A 22,167-nucleotide genomic window follows, 5' to 3' on the forward strand; every position below is an offset into this window, starting at 1 on the left:
CTCTCCATTCACTTTCCCAATCCATTGATGGTATCTGTCCTTTCACTTTCCCAATCCAATGACGGTATCTGTCCATTCACTTTCCCAATCCATTGATGGTATCTGTCATTCACTTTTCCAATCCATTTATGGTATCAGTCCATTCAGTTTCCCAATCCATTGATGTTATCGATCCGTTCATTTTCCCAATCCATTGATGGTATCTGTCCATTCAATTACCCAATCTATTGATGATATCTGTCCGTTCACTTTCCCAATCCATTGACGGTATCTGTCCATTCACTTTCCCAATCCATTGATAGTATCAGTCCATTCAGTTTCCCAATCCATTGATGGTATCTGTCCATTCAATTACCCAATCCATTGATGATATCTGTCTGTTCACTTTCCCAATCCATTGACGGTATCTGTCCATTCACTTTCCCAATCCATTGATGGTATCAGTCCATTCAGTTTCCCAATCCATTGATGGTATCTGTCCATTCACTTTCCCAATCCATTGATTGTATCTGTCCATTCACTTTCCCAACCAATTGATGGTATCTGTCATTCACTTTTCCAATCCATTGATGGTATCAGTCCATTCAGTTTCCCAATTCATTGATGTTATCTGTCCGTTCACTTTCCCAGTCCATTGATGGTATCTGTCCATTCAGTTTCCCAATCCATTGATGTTATCTGTCCATTCACTTTCCCAATCCATTGACAGTATCTGTCCATTCACTTTCCCAATCCATTGATGGTATCAGTCCATTCAGTTTCCCAACCCATTGAAAGTTTCTGTCCATTCACTTTCCCAATCCATTGATGGTATCCATCCATTCACATCACAATCAATTTATTGTATCTGTCCAATCACTTTCCCAATCAATAGATAGCATACACCCATTTGCTTTCGCAATCCATTGATGTTATCCGTCTACTCACTTTCCCAACCCATTGAAGGTATCTGTCCATTCACTTCCCCAGTCCGTTGATGGTATCGGTCCATTCATTTTCCACATGCATTGAAGCTATCTCTCCATTCATTTTCCCATCCATTGATGGTATCTGTCCATTCACTTTCACAATCAATTTATTTTATCTCTCCATTCACTTTCCCCAATCATTGATGGTATCTGTCCATTCACTTTCCCATTCCATTGGTAGTATTTGCCCATTTACTTTCCCAATCTATTGAATGCATCTGTCCATTCACTTTCCCAATCCATTAATGGTATCAGTCCATTCACTTACCCAATCCATTGATGGTATCTGTCCACTCACTTTCCCAGACCATTGATGGTATCTGTCCATTCACTTTCCCAATCCATTGATGGTATCAGTCCATTCACTTTCTTAATCCATTAATGGTATCAGTCCATTCACTTACCCAATCCATTGATGGTATCTGTCCATTACCTTTCCCAGACCATTGATGGTATCTGTCCATTCACTTTCCCAATCCATTGATGGTATCTGTCCATTCACTTTCCCAGACCATTGATGGTATCTGTCCATTCACTTCCCAATCCATTGATGGTATCAGTCCATTCACTTACCCAATCCATTAATGGTATCTGTCCATTCACTTACCCAATCCTTTGATGGTATCTGTCCATTACCTTTCCCAGACTATTGATGGTATCTGTCCATTCACTTTCCCAATCCATTGATGGTATTTGTCCATTCACTTTCCCAATCCTTTAATGGTATCTGTCCATTCACTTTCCCAATCCATTGATGGTATCAGTCCATTCACTTGCCCAATCCATTAATGGTATCTGTCCATTCACTTACCCAATCCATTGATGGTATCTGTCCATTACCTTTCCCAGACCATTGATGGTATCTGTCCATTCACTTTCCCAATCAATTAATGGTATCTGTCCAATCACTTTCTTAATCCATTAATGGTATCTGTCCATTCACTTGCCCAATCCATTAATGGTATCTGTCCATTCACTTTCCCAATCCATTGATGGTATCTGTCCATTCACTTTCCCAATCCATTGATGGTATCTGTCCATTCACTTTCACAATAAATTTCTTGTATCTGTCCATTCACTTTCCCCAATCAGTGATGGTATCTGTCCATTCACTGTCCCAATCCATTGATAGTTTCGCCCATTTGCTTTCCAAAACCGTTGATGGTATCGATCCATTCAGTTTCCCAATCCAGAGATGATATCTCTCCATTCACTTTCCCAATCCATTGATGGTATCTGTCCTTTCACTTTCCCAATCCATTGACGGTATCTGTCCATTCACTTTCCCAATCCATTGATGGTATCTGTCATTCACTTTTCCAGTCCATTGATGGTATCAGTCCATTCAGTTTCCCAATCCATTGATGTTATCGATCCGTTCACTTTCCCAATCCATTGATGGTATCTGTCCATTCAATTGCCCAATCTATTGATGATATCTGTCCGTTCACTTTCCCAATCCATTGACGGTATCTGTCCATTCACTTTCCCAATCCATTGATAGTATCAGTCCATTCAGTTTCCCAATCCATTGATGGTATCTGTCCATTCAATTACCCAATCCATTGATGGTATCTGTCTGTTCACTTTCCCAATCCATTGACGGTATCTGTCCGTTCACTTTCCCAGTCCATTGATGGTATATGTCCATTCAGTTTCCCAATCCATTGATGTTATCTGTCCATTCACTTTCCCAATCCATTGACAGTATCTGTCCATTCACTTTCCCAATCCATTGATGGTATCAGTCCATTCAGTTTCCCAATCCATTAATGGTATCTGTCCATTCACTTTCCTAATCCATTGATGGTATCTGTCCATTCACTGTCCCAATCCTTTGATGGTATCAGGCCATTCACTTATTCAATCCATTGCTGATATCCGCCCATTCACTTTCCCAATCCATTGATGGTATCTGTCCACTCACTTTCCCAAATCATTGATGGTATTTGGCAGTTCACATTCCCAATCCATTGGCAGTATTTGCCCATTTACTTTCCCTATCTATTGAAGGTATCTGTAAATTCACTCTCACAATCAATGTATTTTATCTCTCCATTCACTTTCCTATTCCATTGGTAGTATTTGCCCATTTACTTTCCCAATCTATTGAAGGTATCTATCCATTCACTTTCTCAATCAATTTATTTTATATGTCCATTCACTTTCCCCAATCATTGATGGTATCTGTGCATTCACTTTCCCATTCCAATTTTAATATTTCCCTATTCACTTTCCTAATCAATTGATGGTATCCATCCATTCACATTCCCAATCCATTGATGGTGCCTGTCCATTCACAATCCCAATCCATTGATGGTGTCTGTCCATTCACTTTCCTAATCCATTGATGGTATCTGTCCATTCACTGTCCCAATCCATTGATGGTATCAGTCCATTCACTTATTCAATCCATTGCTGATATCCGCCCATTCACTTTCCCAATCCATTGATGGTATCTGCCCATTCACTTACCCAATCCATTGATGGAATCCGTCCATTCACCTTTCCAATCCATTCATGATATCTGTCCATTGACTTTCCCAATACATTTCTTGTATCTGTCCATTCCCTTTCCCCAATCAGTGATGGTATCTGTCCATTCCCTTTCCCCAATCAGTGATGGTATCTGTCCATTCACTTTCCCAATCCATTGATAGTATTCGCCCATTTGCTTTCCCAATCCATTGCTGTTATCTGTCCATTCACTTTCCCAATCCATCGATTGTATCTGTCCATTCACTTTCCCAAACCATTGATGGTATGTGTCCAATCACTTTCCCAATCCATTGATGGTATCTGTCCATTCACTTTCCCAATCCATCGATTGTATCTGTCCATTCACTTTCCCAATCCATTGATTGTATCTGGCCATTCAACATCCCAGTCCATTGATGGCATCTGTCCATTTACTTTCCCAATCTATTGATGGTATCTATCCTGTCACTTTCCCAATCTATTAATGATGATATTTATTTGGCATCAGCAGTGGAATAAACTTAAATTCATCAGCACCATTTAAGTTGTGGCAGGATAAGCATTAAGGCGTAGGTATTCTAAGACAAAGAACGCGGGTTCAACTCCACATTATGCCTTTGCAAGGCTCGATCTTTTAACATTGTGCGCTATTACCAGTATATCTAAATATCCATTGTATTAAGATATTTCCACGTCTGTTATTAGTTCCTGTGTATAATTCTTTTTGATCGCTGTTTGCCCGTATTTCAGCTAACTCATTTGCATGATGATGGACTGGTCACTTATCACGCATTCTTGTTTCCCAATCCAGTATGCTTCCCATTAAAAGTGCGCAATCTCGAGTCCATGTCCATTGCCAGAGCTAAGCGATTCCCAAGGTAAGGGATCAGATCAACGCTCTGCAGTCCTGCCACATACAAATGTGTATGCTGGTGGTCAATTAAGCAACTAATGGGAGGACGAGGTTCTACGAACTACTTCCCCATCCTTAATGATGGCAAAGCCCATGACATGAAAGCAGAAGTCAAGGCTGAAGAGTTCGAAAACTTCTTCAGACAGAAGTTCCCTGTGGATGAACGAGGCTGGCCTCCTCCTGAGGTCCCCACCATCACAGAAGCCAGTCTTCAGCTCATTCGATTCACTAGACACGATATCAAGTAACGGTTGTGCGTACTGGATACAGCACAGGCTAAGGGTGCCGTCAATATGCTGGCTGACGTGCTGAAGACTTGTATTCCAAAACTTGCTGCGCATCTATGCAAGCTGTACCATTACATTGACAACACTGGCATCTACCCGACAACACGGAGAATTGCCTGGTATGTCCTATCCACAAAGAAACAGGAAAAATCCAACCTGGGCAAGTGTACTCTCAGTTATCAGCAGCGTGATTGAAGGTGTCATCGACAGTGCTATCAAGCAGCACATACTCCCCGATAACCTGCTCACCGATGCTCAGTTTGGGTTCCGCAAAGACCACGTGGCTCCAGACCTCATTACAGCCTTGGTCCAAGCATGGAAAAGATAATTGATTTCCAGAGGGGAGATGAGAGTGATTGCCCTTGATATCGAGGCAGCATTTGACCGGGTGTGGCATCAATGAGCCCTAGTAAAATTGAAGTCTACGGGAATCAAGGGAAAACAAATCTCCATTTGCTGGAATCATAGCGAGCACAGTGTTGGCTGGTCGTGGTTATTGGAGGCCCAACATCTCAGATTCAGGATATCGCTGCAAGTGTCCCTCAGGACAATGTCATAGGCCCAACCATCTTCAGCTGCTTCACCCATAACCTGCCCTCCATAATAAGGTCAGAAGTCGGGATGTTCACTGATGATTGTGCAGTGTTTAGTGCCATTCGCAACTCCTCAGATAATGATGGAGTGCATGCCCGAATGCAGCAAGACCTGAAATACATTGAGGCTTGTTCTGACAAGTGGCAATTAAAATTCGCACCACTCGTGTACCAGGCAATGAATATCTCCCAGAAGAGAGCGTATAACCACCGCCCCTTGACATTCAATATTATTACTGTAGCTGGAATCCCTCAACATTAATATCCATTGACCAGAAACTTCACTGGTCCTGCCATATAAATACTGCAGCTGCAAGAGCAGGTCAGAGGCTGGGTATTCTGCGGCAAGTGACATTCAGTCTCAATACCCGAAGCCTTTCCACCATCGAAAGGCACAAGTCTGGAGTGTGATGGAATATTTTCACTTGCCTGGATGAGTGCAGCTCCTAAAACACTCAAGAAGATCGACACCATCCAGGACAAAGCAGCCCATTTGATTGGCACCTCATCCAGCACCTTTAACATTCACTCCCTCCGAGATCGGGAAATAAAGCTAACGTTTCAGGTCGATCATTGTGCATCATAGAGATGTAACAGGTATTAAGCAAGTACAGAGGCTGGGAGAGTTGGGGGGACTAAAAGGAAGGTCTGTAATAGGGTGGAAGGCAGGAGTGACCTGAATCTGTCCGATTTCGAATGGTGGTTGTGCCACACAACATGGTGGAGTGTGTTCGCCCTGTGAAAACGGGATTTCGTCTCCACAAATTTGTGTGGTGGTCACTCTTGCCAATTCTGACATGTAGAATTTCTACTGGGACAGGCAGATTTTTAGGATGAGTTCAAGTATGTTTTTCCCTCAAGTTAATGCTCTCACCACCTGCAGCAAGCTCAGTGTAGCGGTAATGTCCTTCAGGACTCGGCCAGCTCGGATAGTAGTGGTGCTACCGAGCCACACTAAGTGATGGGCATTGAACTCCCCCACCCAGATTATATTCTGTGCCCTGTGCTATTCAAAAGGGAGGAATAATAATTCATCAGATAAGGTAGGTGGTAATCAGACGGAGGTTTCCTTGCTGATGGAGAAGTCTGGGACGTTGACTGAAAGGTATGAATCTGTGAGTATGACTATGTCAGGCTGTTGCTTGACTAGTCTGGGAATCAGCTCTCCCAATTTTGGCCCCAGTCCCCATATGTTAGTGAGCAGGGTCTTAAACGGTTGACTTGGCTGGGCATGCCGTTGTTGTGTCCTAATCCAACGCCTAGTGGTCAATCCGATTTCATTCTCTTTTTGCAGCGATTTGATAAAACTGATTGGATTATTAGGCCATTTCTGAGGGTAGTTAAGAGTCAACATATTTTTGCGGGTCTGGAGTCACAGATCAGGTAAGTATGGCACGTTTCCTTCCATAAGGGGCATTAGTGAATTGGTTGTGTTTACGAAAATCTGATAGTTTAATGGACACCATTACTGATATTAGCTTTTTATTGCAGATTTGTTGAATTTATTGAATTTAAATTCACTAAATTCCCGGTGGGATTTGAAATAACGTCTCCGGATAATTAGCCCAGGCCTCTGGATTTCTATGCCAGAAATGTTACCATTATGCAAACGTAATCTGCTGCTGTTTCTGAAAAGAATAGATGTTTACAATCATCAAAAGTGCTCATCAATTTATATATCCGAGTCTATTGACTACCCCAACCAATTGACAGATCCTGATCCATTGACTTTCCCAATCCATTGATATGATCCAATCCATTGAGTCTCCCACTCCAGTCAATAAGCAAAAGGCCTTTGATAAGTTTCCACATCATAGACTCGAGACTAAGATTCGCGCATGTGGAGTCAGGGGACAAGTAACAGAATTGAAAACAAATTGGCTACAAAAAAAACAGAGTGGGGGTTACTCAGACTGGTGGCAGGCCGGAAGTGACATTGAACAATGTTCGTTGCTGGGACCACTGTTTTCACCATTTGCACAATATTCTTGGACTCAATAATCTGAAGTGCACTATCAAGTCTGCTGTTGGCACCAAATTGGCAGCGTTAGTTAATGCGGAAGAATACTGCGACCACATACAATAAGAGGGTAACAAACTTACAGAATGGGAGTGTAAATGGCAATTTAATTTCAATATAAAAATGCGTGTGGTGTTTTATTTTGGGAGGAGGAATAAGATGGCCACATACTCCAACAGTAGACTTGTATTGCACCTTGGTGTACTGTGCACACTTTGGTCTGAAAAGTACAAAAAAAACGATATAGAGGCACTGGACAAGCTGAAAAGAAGACTGGGCTTGCGGCAAGTGGTGAGAAAAACAACACGAGGGAAAAATCTAATTGACTGAGAGGTTGTAAATATCAAAAATGACTCGACATGCAGGGAACGTTTTCTCTAGAAAAGAAAAGGCTGAGGGCCGACCTAATAGAGTATCCAAAATTATCAGGGGGTAGAAGTATGGAAAATATTTATGATTGTGGGGTATCCGAAATAGTGCTGATATATATAAGATATTCGCTAATAAATCCAGTAGGAATTCAAGAATAACTCTTTTTCCAGAGAGTGTTTAGAATGTGGAACTCGCTACCACATGAAATATGTTGAAGAGAATATCATTAATGCATTTTAATGGAGGTAGAAATGTAACGAGTACCAATCAGAACACCAGCTCCTTGAGGCGGAAGATCAATTCAGAAACTAACATTGCAAATGTTTGACATCAGGCGTATGGCATCAGGAATGTGGCACCTGGTAGGTGACATCTGGAGTATGACACCTGGAGTGGTATGTCCGGGGTCAATGATGATGCGTGGAGCTTTTGCGGTGATCCAGCATTAATCAGTCGGTCTGATAAACCGCAGAGCGCGTGTTCATCCCCCGTCTGTGCCTCTGTTAGTTTTCAATATTTAAGTCGATGTTTAAGCTGCACCTCCTCAAAGCCAATGCATCCTTCCCGAGGTGCAGTGCCATAAACCGAATGAAGCACTCCAGATAGGCTCTCACCAAGGCTCGCTGCAACAGAAACATAACTTGCTCACCTTAATTTTTCATCCCGGTTGAGATAAAGGCCAACATTCCTTCAGCGTTTTTGACTAGGCCATTAGCAACTTAATCATCAAACATTAAATCGAATGGGATCTTGCGCGCTACTCACAATGTTTATTTTAGTGACTTTGTAGTGAAGTAGAGTATGTTAGTATATGAGATTTCCATAGTGAAATTTTAGTAACAGGGCAAATCTGCTTAGTTTTTTTATACCGGCCTGAGATTTAGGCTGTTCGATCCTGAATTGGAAACCACTGAAAATTTTGACCTCAGCACCAGAAGTTCAGGTACTCTTTTCATGTTAACAATCCTATGACTAACACACAAGGATCCCAGGAATATCCAGGAGCTGAATGTGTGCGAGTTACTGCTCTTTATCCACTCGATAATGTGGACCATGTCGAGCTGTTTCACCTTGTCCAGAACAGTAGAACCAGAAGACACGACCTGAGATTGAAGAGGGTAAATTCAAAACTGTTCTCTGGAAACAACATTTCAGGAGCGACTGTCTATCTATGGAACAGGATTCTTCCTAATCTTCATAATAAAATCTAGAGGACAGGGAAATTCAGGGGAACAAGCCAGCAAAATTAGAAATACAATAAAGGGGAATTCAGTGGAATACAGTAATTGTTTAATTAGAAAAAGAGGTCAGTGGAATATGGCAACTGATGATAGAAATAGGGACCAGCGGAACACAATGACACTTCATTTAGAATTAGGGGACAGGGGAAGACAGCAACTGTACAATTTGTAATAGAGGACAAGGTGTTTCATGGTAATAAATTAACAGTCTAATTTGAAATAAAATAAAAGGTGACATGGGGGTAACACAGTAAATAACTGTTCTTTTAGAACAAGGGTACTGGGGGACAGTAACTGTTTATTTAGAAATAGAGGAGATGGGATTGTCAGGGAAACACAGTAACTGTTTAATTAGAAATATAGAAACAAAAGGGAATACAACAACTGGTTAATTAGAAACGGGGGACAGGGAATGTCAACGACATCAGATTGAATGTGACCTGGTAATGTAATGGTTAATTTTTCATGCTTTTGCTTTTTATTTTACATGTTATTTTTGGATGATGTGGTTGATTACACATCCACTTCTCACGATTGTATCTGGGTGCAGAACATCGCTGACTGATAGACTTAAAACCTTTGCCTGCTGCCTGACTCCTGCCTTAAATACGGTTGGCCGTCTGAATCCAGTTAAATGAGAATGAGCCTGTTACACAGAACTGCCCGTGGCAAATGAGCAATTTCCCAGATGCTGGATGCCAGACAGACTGACAGAGCCGGGGCTCCACGGGGCCCTGCAACCAAGAGGATTTTGGTTTTGGAGAACATCTGGGTCAAGTGAAACGTTAAAGAATGACGGGTAAAACGGAGTCTTAATCACAGTTAATAAATGAAGCCCATTCACAATTAAATTACAAAGGCTATTGTCAGCATTAGCTTTTCAATAATGTTCTTGAACATTGGAGTGAGGCGTCATAGGTTTATTAAGTACATAATACATGAAATGTTCCTTACACACACAATTAAAAGGTAAACATTAGATCCACACCTGATGATGATTGGTGTGGTGACCCAAATATGTCACAGTCCTGAGCTCAGTATCGGAGGCCTTTACGAAACCGAATATTCATTCAAAACTTCATTTTTATTCATTTTTCTCGCTCCCGGTACATGTAAATCCTCACAATTCTGCATTACACAATTATATCAAAGTTAAAATAAAACTGCACATAAAGACAATATAATTGATTTATCTGAAAGATAATTTCACTCATATAATTGCAATGGTACCAAGTGAAACCTTTACTAGTGAGACTGTCTGTCTCTGTATCTAAAGTACTATTTGAAAATGATGATCGATGTCCAGATGTTTTCCTTTTGCAAAACTAACTCTCTTCCCAAACTGTTACCAAAGGGAGAAAGTTCCCTGAAATTGACGAATCTGTTTGCAATGGGATGTGTTTAATTAAATAGCTTATTACTTCATCCTGAAACTGACCATTGCTGCAGGGTCAGCCCTGGCCCAACAGCCCCGCGATACTTTAAATAGACTTGTATTTCCGGCTTAACAGGAAAATGCTGAAAATTAACATTACTACAATAGAAAGAAAAAAAGAAAAAACAACACAGTGTAATATTAGCGTACGTTCAGCTAGCCTGATTAACCCTTTCCTTACAGCGCCCTCTTTGTTGACGTTAGAGTATTTCAGGTCAAAACTAAACAATATCTCCTCATCATCATAGGTCTATCTCGGCCTATTCTATTGCTGAGATCTCCATTCATTGGTTTTACACATGTCCTCACTCTCCAGAGACACATTAACCATTTTATGTGGCGCTGTTGCCTGCGTGACTTACCATGTTTTGGATTCTTTCTCCAGAGTAACTTCATCACGCAGAGAGCAGGCTGGTTGCTTCATGCACAACGCGTCACTTCTGCAAACACAGCGATCTCCCAGGAACTTACAGTGCCAGTCATCCGATGCAAGCCATTCCTGTCCCTTCTGGCAATCTATGAATGGATCGGGGGTCGGTCGGTGAATGATTAGGATCGCCCTTGAATGGTCCTGATGTTTCGCATGTTTGCCAGGCTATCAAGTATATTATTTCCTTTCTTCATCTAAAGCAAGAACACAACCATCTCCAAGAGAAAGCTAGCAATTAACCAACTTCACTACAGTGTCCAGACTTTCACTAGACTGTGCATTGATACCAGACTCGTATCTTTTGGCGTGTCCTGCCCAGGTGGTTTACATTAAGAAGGGATGGGACAAGATAGATGGAAGTGAACACCTTCCATTAGTTGAAGGATCAAGGAGTAACGGCCAGAGATTAACTAATAAATGTAAGCGATTTAGAACTAAAGGTACGAAAAACCTCTTTGCATGGTGAGTTGTGAGACTGAATATAACGGAGGAAGAAGTTACATCAATATTGAAGATTACTTTGCAAATGTGGCTGAATATAAATAGGTTGAAGGGATGTTGAGAACGTGTAGGTGAAGTGATTGGAACTTTTGGCTCGGCTGGAGAGTAAATGCCAACAAGGACTGGTTTGGTGGAAAATGGACTGTTATAACATTCCAACATTGTGATGACCAGTTGAGATTTTCAGTAAATATCTGTAAACAAAGATGTCTAATGCCACATTGACAAGTCAAGTTCCTACTGTCTCCATCATTAGACACTGGTCAGGAGACAGGGCCCCGTTCCATTGGTTCTGGAGACAATGGGGGTTGAGTCTGATGGGGAGCCCAGCGCCTGCAATATTCACACCGAAATTACACAATTACAGATAACCAGCATTGTAAAACATTGGCCCAGAAATTCGGGTCGGCGGCTTCCCGTGGGTGCAAGCCTCCGACCTGCACATATCTTGCGCGCTAGCCGTTGAGCTGTAGGCCCACGTGGAATTGCAATCCTGGGCCTCCTCCAACTACCGGCGCGCAGTGCTTGCGTATCCCAGGGGCACAGTTAGTTCAATGCGTCCCCTGGGATCACGTGGGCAATGGAGAGCCAATGGTAGCAGGGAATGCTTTATTCATAATTTTCACAGGAAGACCTGTCAAACCTATAAATACCATAAGCCCCAAAACATCACTAAAACTTCAAATACATTTTTAAAAATCACATTTTTATAATAATAACTATAAATGACATGAAGTAACTATTTTAAACAATAACTTACATTTTTGAAAAAGTTAATTACATTTCCTTACGGGGCTAAAAATAAACATACCTTTCTTTAATGTATTTACAAATAATAAACCTGTTAAAAAAATTTTAATTTTAATTAATTCACCACTTACCTTGTTAAAATCAGGCCTTGCACCTGGTTTTTACATGTCTAACCTCTGCAGACTTACCTTCCCGGCGAAACCTGGAAAAAAAAGGTAAGTTCGAAGCGCATGCGCAGCCTTTCCCCCCCCCCCACCCACGCGTTCTGCCTCTTAACCCCTTCTTTCAGGGGAACTGAAGTGCCGCTTTACCGCGCATGCGCTGTGCATGCACAAAACCAGCACTTTCGTTGGGCCTTCGCGTGATCACCCCGTGCTTAGTCACCCGTGGAGACCCGAATTTCTGGGCCATTGTTTCTATATTAAAGGAAACTGTATCTGTTAATTAAGGAAGGTGTCTCATTCCAGTGCCTACGTTGTGAGGCAATTAACGCTGATGCGCACGTTCCACTCCACTGCTGAAGCTCAATCATGACCGTTCTCTTTGAATCTTGAGCGGGAAGGGCGCTGTTTCAGCAGGAAATGGTTATGTTCACCCGGGGAATGCATCACACATAAAACACACGGCACAAAGTGGGAGAAGTGATTTCTGATACCTGTTCAATTTCAAAACAACAATCTGCTTTCGACCGAACAGAAAGGCAGACATTCTAAAATAGAACACGAGCTATAATTTAACTCTAGTTTGGACAGGAAGCTTTGGTTTGACTTTTCATTTTTTTAACCAATATCTGAATAAATGCCCAAGGAGATTTCACCAGCTTCTTCAGCTCTTCCCTGAATTTAGTTTGTGTAGCTGCATAAATACACGTGTTTGTACAGGAACTCAAATACATGAGCAGATATCCGGTGTCAGAGGCGATGTAAGCAGGGGCTGCATAATCGCCTCGGTGATGCACGGCCAGGTTGTTAAGTATAAAACTTACGGCAGACGTCAGCTACAACAATACAAAACTGGCCGATACAGTGAACAGTAAAATGATGGATTTCCTTCGGTTCTCCATCTCTGGATCGCTCTGATTCTCACTGTTGTGACCCCGGAGTCCCCTGCGGGCTCTACTAGCCACTAAAATACGCCTGATTGTCAAACAATTAAGCAATAATATCAAAACAAAAGGAAGCCACGTAATGAAAATATTTTCCAAGCGGTAGTAAGCTACACCTGCAGGCGATGAGAAAAAGGCCGCACTGGGGCGGAAACCCCAGGGAACATTGCTGATTATTTGTTTGTGTTCAAAGGCAAACCAATAGGGGATGTTCTCTAAATAAACCAGGACAGAGACCGTTGTTATAAACGCGGCCGCAGTTCTCACGGTGCAATACTTTGTTTTATACTTCTGACAACATATAGCAATAAAACGGTCAAATGTGAAGGAGACGGTAAACCACACCGACATATCCAGGTTGGTGCAAGACATGTACATCATGAACTTACAAACGGATGTGTAGGACAGGAATGAATATGGGAAGTGTATACTCAAAATGTTATATACGATTACATTGAGGATCATGACCAGTAGATCTGCTGTTGCCATGGCCACCATGTAGACCGAGATACATTTGAAAAGGCCGCATTTTCCTCTGGAGAGAATCACCATTGTCAATAGGTTCGCTGTAAGAAAGAGGGGCAAGGGTAAGTAATGGGGACACGCGGATAAATCTTACATCGTATTGTGGGGAGATGAACCGATGTGTTCCTCCTGAAGGTTATGCACACGTTATTATACAGACGAATATTGACAATAGCCCTTTTCAAACGAAAGTAATCGTTAAACACTCGATATCGAGGGGCTGAGAAGGCGCAGTCCTTCCAGCACACTTCAGTCAGACTGAGTCAAGCCGGTGGGTGGAGGTTGGTGCTGGGAGGGCGCTCATATTCAGTATCGGCAATGGTAACGGATAGCGACCCCAACACCACCGACAGCCTGGCACTAATGGCTCAACGGAGGGGAATTATGATTTTGGGCGACAGTGTAAAACGGGCGACTCCGGATCAGCCGAACATGATCCATCTCTTCCGAATGAAGCTCCATCGCTATCGCCACTGACACTATATTCATGCCTGAAAACAGAAAATGGTGGAAATACTCAGCAGGAGAAGCATCATCTGTGGTGAGGGAAACAACGTTTACGTTTCCTGTTGAAACCTTTCGTTAGAAAACCTTTGAGGTTCCGTTCAGTCTTTAACGGTGCGGTCCAGATCAAGCTGCAGTACCTCACAGGGACAGCACTGTTACAGATTAAAGTCCCTTAAAGGGGAACCTTGGATGGCTCTATAACTTGTTAATTTTCACAGTCAATAAACAAACGGATTCGCTTAAATACATCCAAACACATATTCCATTGCAGTGTGGTGCGCTGAACCCATCCCGCCATGAGGCTGGTACCATGTGATGCACCGATCCAATTTTATGAGTTACTACAGCGGCCCCAGTGCGCAATCGATGGAATTTTACATTTAATCTCATCGGTTTACTTGACGAGGGGGATTTCGGGAGCGGCATCAGATGTCAGTTGTATTCAATATAATTTACAAATAATTACTGAAAAGATATGAATTCAAATAATACATTCAGCTGAGCCACAAACATTCGATGTAGGTCGAAACTCTACGTTTTTTCTATTTCTAATGGCCCCGAGGGAGCTGCTCGGTAACAGAGCGGGAGCTGGTGGAGCCGCGAAAGTTCTTTGCAGCCGAGCGGAGGGGAGCAGCTCCCTGAGCGGCAATTATTGCTCCAAATATCTTTCACAGTCCTCTGATGGATGGCTGCGGGACAAGGAATTATCAACTTAAAGTAGACAGGAAACAACGGTACAGATGAAATGTTTACCGTGGACATTAAGCAACACATTCTTTAATGATCTATATACTGTTGGAGGGGCCGGGGGATCAGCCTGGCCCTCCCTCAGAAGACGGAGGAAGGTTGAGGTCCCGGTGGCCACGATCGAGCGGCCAGAACAGCGCATCAGCGGCCGTGCGGACTAATAGCGTTCCCGCTGATATTCGACTGATTCCGGTGGATCAATAACTCTGCAATGAGGACATGCTCGGAATCGGTTATATTAACAGCAAGCTAGTCCACAGCTATTAACCAACAGAATACATTGACTTACCGGGAGCCCCAAATGTTGCGAGAATAGGGTAGTAAACTTGATTTATCTGTAGAATTGTTGGCAGTTCCATTAAATAAAAAAACTGCGAAATCTGTCCAGCTTTACGGTTCAGAATGGAATCTATATGAGATCAGTGAATACTCCCCATTTATAGAAAATCTGTGCCCCGGTCAGAAAATAAAGTGTTACACAATAAGTGGCGTTAATTACAGTCACTTAGCAAACAAGTGGCGATTTTCCGCTTCAGTGCGCCGGGCCGCCAATGTGGAAATTGTACGCAACGCTGAATGGAACATCCCTCCTGGATACTGCGTTAGGCTCTTGGGGTCTCAAATTCATTCGGTGAAAACTTCACTCATTCATTGTGGAAGTTAAATGTGTTTTTTTTACTCTATTGATACCTAGTGATGACACGCTCTAAGATTATTGGCGATGATTCATCACTAACAGTACTGGCCATGATTCATCGCTAAAATTACAGGTGAGGGCCCAATCTAACATTACTGATGGCGGCTCTACTCTAACATTACTGATGGTCAAACTACTCTAAGATTACTGGTGGTGACCCTAACCTAACATTAATGCTGGTAACCCTACTCTAACATTACTGGTGGTAACCATACTCTAACATTACTGCTGGTGACCCTACTCTAACATTACTGGTGGTGACTCAACTCTAACAATACTGGTGGTGACCCTACTCTAACATTACTGGTGGTGACTCAACTCTAACATTACTGATGGTGACCCTACACTAATTTTACTGGTGGTGAATCTACTCTAACATTACTGATGGTCAAACTACTCCAACATTACTGGTGGTGACCCTTCCCTAACATTAATGGTGGGAACCCTACTCTAACATTACTGGTGGTGAACCTACTCTAACATTACTGGTGGTGACCCTACGCTAACATTACTGGTGGAGACAATTTTCTAACATTATTGGTGGTGACCCTACTCTAACATTACTGGTGGTAACGTTAGTCTACCATTACTGGTGGTGACCCTAATCTAACATTACTGGTGGTGAAGCAACTCTAACATTACTGGTGGTGACTCTACTCTAACATTACTGGTGGTGTCTCTACTCTAACATTACTGGTGGTGACCCTACTCTAACATTACTGGTGGTGACCCTCCTCTAACGTTACTGGTGGTGACCCTACTCTAACATTACTGTTGGTGACACTACACTAACATTACATTTGATGACACTACACTAACATTACTAGTGGTGACCATGCTATAACCTTACCGATTGTGACCCTGCACTAGCATTACTGGGGGAGAATCGACTCTAAAATTACTGATGGTGACCCTGCTCTAACATTACTGGTGTTGATTCCACTCTAACATTACTGGTGGAGATTCTACTCTAACATTACTGGTGGTGCCCCTTCAGTAACATTACTGGTGTTGACTCTAATCCAGCGATACTGGTGGTGACCCTACTCTAACATTACTGCTGGTGACCCTACAGCAACATTATTGGTGGTGACCCTACTCTAATATTACTGGTGGTTACTGTACTTTATCATTATTGGTGGTAACTCTACGCTTACATTACTGGTGGTGACCCTATTCTAACATTATTGCTGGTGACCCTACTCTAACATTGCTGGCGGTGAATCTACCCTAACACTACTGGTGGTGAACCAACAACAATATTACTGCTGTTGACCCCACTCTAACATGTCTGGTGGTGACTCTTCTCTAACATTACTGGTGGTGACCCTGCTCTAACATTACTGGTGGTGACCCTACTCTAACATGTCTGTTGGTGACTCTTCCCTAACATTACTGGTGGTGACCCTACTCTAACATTACTGGTGGTGACTCTTCCCTAACATTACTGGTGGTGACTCTACTCTAACATTACTGGTGGTGACTCTTCTCTAACATTACTGGTGGTGACTCTACTCTAACATTACTGGTGGTGACTCTTCCCTAACATTACTGGTGTTGACCCTACTGTAACGTTACTGTTGGTGACACTACACTAACATTAATGGTGGTGACCCTACTCTAACATAACTGGTGGTGACCCTACTCTAACATTACTGATGGTGACCCTACACCAACATTACTGTTGGTTACCCTACTCTAACATTACTGCTGGTGGCTCTACTCTAACAGTACTGGTGGTGAACCTACTCTAACATTACTAGTGGTGACCCTACTCTAACATTACTGGTGGTGGCCCTACTCTAACGTTACTGCTGATGACATACTCTAACATTACTGGTGGTGACCCTACTCTAACATTACTGGTGGTGACCCTACTCTAACGTTACTAGTGGTGACTCCACTCTTACGTTACTGGTGGTGACCCTACTATATCATTACTGGTGGTGACCCTACCCTGCCATTACTGGTGGTGAATCTATTCCAACATTACTGGTGATGACACTATACTAACATTACTGGTGGTTACCCTACTCTAACGTTACTGGTGGTGGCACTATGCTAACATTCATGGTGCTGACCCGACTCGAAGATTACTGGTGGTGACTCTACAGTAACATTACTGGTGGTTACCCTACTCTAACATTAATGGTGGTGACTCTACGCTAACATTCCTCGTGGTGACCCTACTCTAACATTGCTGGTAATAACCCTACAGTAACATTAATGGTGGTGACTCTACTCTTACATTACTGCTGATGACTCTGCTCTAACATTACTGGAGGTGACTCTACTCTAACATTATTTGTGGTGCCCCTACTCTAACAATACTGGTGGTGGCCCTACTCTAACATTACTGCTGGTGATCAAACTCTTACATTACTGGTGATGATTCTACTCTAACATTACTGGTGGTGACTCTACTCTAACATTAGTGGTGGTGACCCTACAGTAACATTACTGGTGTTGACACTACTTTAACGTTACTGGCGGTGGCCCAACAGTAACATTATTGTTGGTGACTCTACTCTAACATTAGTGGTGGTGGCCATACTCTAACAGTACTGGTGGTGTCTCTACTCTAATATTACTGTTCGTGAGTGCAGTTCAAACAGAGTGCTGCGAGTTTGGTGAATTGGAGATTTAGGTGAGGAGTGGAAGGAGGAGCTCCCTTGCTTCGCCTTTGTTTTTCCTAACTTTTCACCCTGTCAGAAATGGTTCTTACTTTACACCCAGGAAAGAGCCCGAGAGCGGGAGCAGTCAAACAAAAACAACTGCAACACCGTTAAAGTGACGTCACAACCAGGGAAGGAGCTGATTGGTAAGTAGGACCTGGTGAGTATTTTTACCGTCCATTCGTTAAAGTAAAAGTAAGGTCACTAGTTTAGAGTATGTAGCATTTAAATGGAAGTACGGTCCCTAGTGTATTTAGTATTCTTTTATTTAAAGGAAGTAAAGGGAGTAACTTTAGGGTAGGACATGGCAAGGCAGCTTGTCAGCGTGGAGTGCTGCTCCTGTGCTATGTGAGAAGTCAGGGACACTTTAGGTGTCCAGGGCGAACACATCTGCAGGAAGTGTTTCCAGCTGCAGCTACTCAAAACTGCTTTTTGGGGTTGCAGTTGTGGCTTGAGTCACTGTGGAGCATCCGCAAAGCTGAGATCTTCGTGGCTAGCATGTTTAACGAGGTGGTCGCACCGCAGGTAAAGAGTGTACAGGCAGACAGGAAATGGGTGACTGCCAGACAGAGTACATCAACTAGGAAGGTAGTGCAGGAGTCCCCTGGGTCCATCTCCCTCTCTAACAGATTTTCTATTTTGGATACTGATTGAGGAAGATCGTTTCTCAGGAGAATGCAGCAAGAGACAAGTCCGTGGCACTATGAGTGGCTCAGCTGCACAGCAGGGGAGCACAATTATTGGGAGAGCATTAGTGATAGGAGATTCTATCGTAAAGGGAACAGATAGAAGTTTCTGTGGCCGCAGACGTGACTCCAGGATGGTATGTTGCCTCCCTGGTGCCAGGGTCAAGGGTGTCACTGAACGGCTGCAGGGCATTCTCAAGGGGGAGGGCGAACAGTCAGAGGTCGTGGTTCACATTGGAACCAACGACGTGGGTAGAAAGAGGGATGAGGTCTTGCAACAAGAGTTTAGGGAGCTAGATAGCACATTAAGAAGCAGGACAAAACTCAAAGGTTGTAATCTCTGGATTACTCCCGGTGCCACGTACTAGTGAGTATAGGAATAGGAGAATAGAGCAGATGAATGAGTGGCTAAAGAGTTGGTGCAAGAGGGTGGGCTTTAGTTTCCTGAATCACTGGGTCTGCTTCTGGGGAAGTTGAGACCTGTACAAGTCAGACGGGTTGCACCTGAACCGGAAATGGCCAACATCCTTGCAGGGAGGTTTGCTAGTACTGTTGTGAGGGGGGCCGGGGTGGGGGGCAGTATAAACTAACTTGGCAGGGGGATGGGATACGGAATGGAGCTATAGTAGCGGGTGATGCACAACCAAATATAGAGGAAAAAACAATTCAGCCCGGAAGGCAGAGCAAATATTTAACGGCACAATGGTGTACGGCAAGTCTGGATGGCATTTATTTTAATGCAAGGAGTCTTGCGAGTAAGGCAGATGAATTGAAGATGTTGATGGACATATGTGAGTATGATGTTGTTGCTATCACAGTGACATGGTTGAGTGAGGGGCAGGACTGGCAGCTCAATATTCTGAGGTATAGAATCTTCAGGCGACACAGAGGGGGGTTTAAATTGGGAGGGGGTGTTGCAATATTAATCAAGGAGTCAAATACTGCTGTAAGGAGGGAAGATATCTTAGCAGGTTCCTCTAATGAGGATATATGGGTCGAACTTAAAAACAAAATGGGAGCAAGCACGTTGCTGGGAGTGTACTCAGGGGGAGATACAGGAAAGGATATGTAGGCAAATTTCACAGAAATGTAGAAATCATAGGGTAATAATAGTAGGGGATTTCAAATTCCCCAATATTAACTAGGATAGTCAGAGTGTGAAAGGCTCAGAGGGTGCAGAATTCTTAAAGTGCATCCAGGAGAGCTTTTTGAGCAAGTATGTAGAAAGTCCTACAAGAGAGGGGGCAGTACTGGACCTAATTCTAGGGAATGTAGCCGGGCAAGTTGTAGAAGTGTCAGTAGGAGAGCATTTTGGTGACAGTGACCACAATTCAGTGAGATTAATGGTAGTCATGGAAATGGACAAGATGGACCAGAAATAAAGGTTCTAAATTGGGGGAAGGCCGATTTAATATGATAAGGCAGGATCTGGCCAAATTGGACTGGGATGAGCCACTTGTAGGAAAATTCACATCAGAGCAGTGGGAGTCTTTCAGAGAGGAAATAGAGAGAGTACAATGCCAAGATGTTCCCGTAAAGGTCAAGGGTGGGACCAACAAGCCCAGGGTACCCTGGATGTCAAGGGATATACAAGAATGGAATAGGAAAAAAGGGAGGCTTTTGGCAGATACAAAGGACTAAAACAGTGGAATCCCTAGCGGAGTATAGAAAGTGCAGGGGCGGGTATTTAAAAAATAAATTAGGTGAGCGAAGAGGGGGCATGAAAAAACACTGGCAGGCAAAATAAAAGAAAATTGCAAGTTGTTTTATAAGTATATTAAAGGCAAGAGGATAACCAGTTAAAGCGTAGGGCCCATTAGGGACCAAAGTGGCAAACTCTGTGTAGAGCCGGAAGATATAGGTGAGGTTTTAAATGAATATTTTGTATCTGTGTGCACTATGGAGAAGGACGATATATAGGCATATAAATCAGATACGGGGGTTGTGATATACGTGAACAACTTAGTATTGAGAGGGAGGAGGTACTACCAGTTTTAGCGGGCTTAAAATTGGAAAAATCCCCAGGACCAGTCGAGATGTATCCCAGGCTGCTGTGTGAGGAAAGGGAGGACATTGCACGGGCTCTGACACAAATTTTCAGAACCTCTCTGGCCACAGGGGAGGTGCCAGTGGACTGGAGAACAGCTAACGTAGTACCATTATTCAAGAAGGGTAGTAGTGATAAACCAGGGAATTACAGGCCAGTGAGCCTAATATCAGTGGTAAGCAAATTATTGGAAAAAATCCGAGGGACAGAATTAGTCTCCGCTTGGAGAGGCAAGGATTAATCAAGGATAGTCAGCATCGCTTTGTCAGGGGGACATCAACTCTAACCAATTTGATTGCATTTTTCGAGAGGTTGACTAGGTGTGTGAATGAGGGTAGTGTAGTAAATGTAGTCTAGGTAGACTTCAGTAAGGCTTCTGACAAAGTCCCACATGGGAGACGAGTCAAGAAGGTAAGAGCCCATGGGATCCAGGGCATTTTGGCACATTGGATCCAAAATTGACTTAGTGGCAGGAGGCAGAGGGCGATGATCGAAGGTTGTTTTTGTGACTGGAAGCCTGTGTGCAGTCCTGTACCGCAGGGATCGGTGCTGGGGGGTTTCTTTGCTGTTTGTAGTGTACATTAATGATTTAGATATGAATGTAGGATATATGATCAGTAATTTCGCAGACGACACGAAAATTGGTGGAGTGGTAAATAGCGAGGAGGGAAGTTTCAGGCTACAGGACGATATTGCCGGGTTGCTTAGATGGGCAGAACAGTGGCAAATGATATTTAACCCTGAGAAGTGTGAGGCAAGGGAATAAACAATGAATGGTAAGACCCTAGGAAGGTCAAAGGATCAGAGGGTCCTTCGCATGCATGTACATAGATCCCTGAAGGCAGCGGTGCAGGTAGACAAGATGTTTAAAAAGGCATATGGGATACTTGCCTTCATTAGCTGAGGCATAGAATATAAGCGCAGGGACGTTATGATGGAGCTGTACAAAACGCTAGCTAGACCACAGATGGATTAATGTGTGCCGTTCTGGTCACCACCAGTAATGTTAGGTGAGAGTCACCACCCCTAAAGGAGGGATGTGATTGCATTGGAGACGTTGCAGGTGAGATTCACCAGGATGTTACCTGGGCTGGAGCGCTTCCGCTTTGAAGAGAGACTGGACAGTCTGGGGTTGTTTTCCTTGGAGCAGGGAAGGCTGAGCGGGGACCTGATTGAGGTGTACAAAATTA

At 43.2% G+C, this 22,167-nt stretch overlaps 1 protein-coding gene and 1 pseudogene across 2 annotated transcripts in view; both read right to left on the reverse strand.

Annotated features, from left to right (window-relative positions):
* LOC147092602 (ribonuclease inhibitor-like) overlaps positions 1 to 22,167 on the reverse strand; it is a 640,499-nt gene that overhangs the window by 289,077 nt on the left and 329,255 nt on the right. The gene's annotated exons all lie outside the window — the stretch shown is intronic.
* On the reverse strand, positions 12,728 to 13,591 carry LOC147092605 (uncharacterized; annotated as a pseudogene).

Source organism: Somniosus microcephalus, unplaced genomic scaffold, assembly GCF_052327205.1.
Source record: "Somniosus microcephalus isolate GS21.2 unplaced genomic scaffold, FLI_Smic_1.0 unresolved_chr2, whole genome shotgun sequence".
Taxonomy (NCBI): domain Eukaryota; kingdom Metazoa; phylum Chordata; class Chondrichthyes; order Squaliformes; family Somniosidae; genus Somniosus; species Somniosus microcephalus.